The sequence below is a fragment of the Somniosus microcephalus genome, chromosome 11 (genome assembly GCF_052327205.1).
Source record: "Somniosus microcephalus isolate GS21.2 chromosome 11, FLI_Smic_1.0, whole genome shotgun sequence".
In the NCBI taxonomy this organism is placed as follows: domain Eukaryota; kingdom Metazoa; phylum Chordata; class Chondrichthyes; order Squaliformes; family Somniosidae; genus Somniosus; species Somniosus microcephalus.
This window is the reverse complement of record NC_140997.1, coordinates 22,915,315-22,915,906: the sequence shown is the minus strand read 5'-3', so window position 1 is coordinate 22,915,906 and position 592 is coordinate 22,915,315.

Below are 592 nucleotides of genomic sequence, written 5' to 3'. Positions count from 1 at the left end.
CTGGCAGAATGACAGACAGCTGCTATGTGGGGGAGAAGAAAAAAAAAGACAGTTTGTGGATAAAAAATATATTTATATATGATAGGGCCGAGGTTATGATCTGAAATTGTTGAACACTATATTGAGTCGAGAAGGCTGTAAAGTGCCTAATCGAAAGATGAGGTGCTGTTCCTCGAGCTTACACTGAGCTTCCGTGTAACAATGCAAGAGGCCGAGGACAGTGAGATCTGAGTGGGAGTGGAGCAGTGAATTAAAGTGACAGGCGACCGGACGCTCAGGGTCCCCCTTATGGATTGAACGGAGGTGTTCCGCAAAGCGGTCACCCAATCTGCGTTTGGTCTCCCCAATGTAGAGGAGACCGCATCGTGAGCAGCAAATACAGTATACTAGATTGCAAGAAGTACAAGTAAATCGCTGTTTCACCTGGAAGGGGTGTTTGGGGCCCTGGACAGTGGGAAGTAGGGGAGGTATAAGGGCAGGTGTTGCATCTGCTGTGTGGACCCTGCCTCTGATCTCAGTCTCTGCGCTGCTGGGAGGCGGGGCTGGCCGCCTGACGTCAGCTGCTGTATAAAATGAAGCGGCGGGTTAGTGA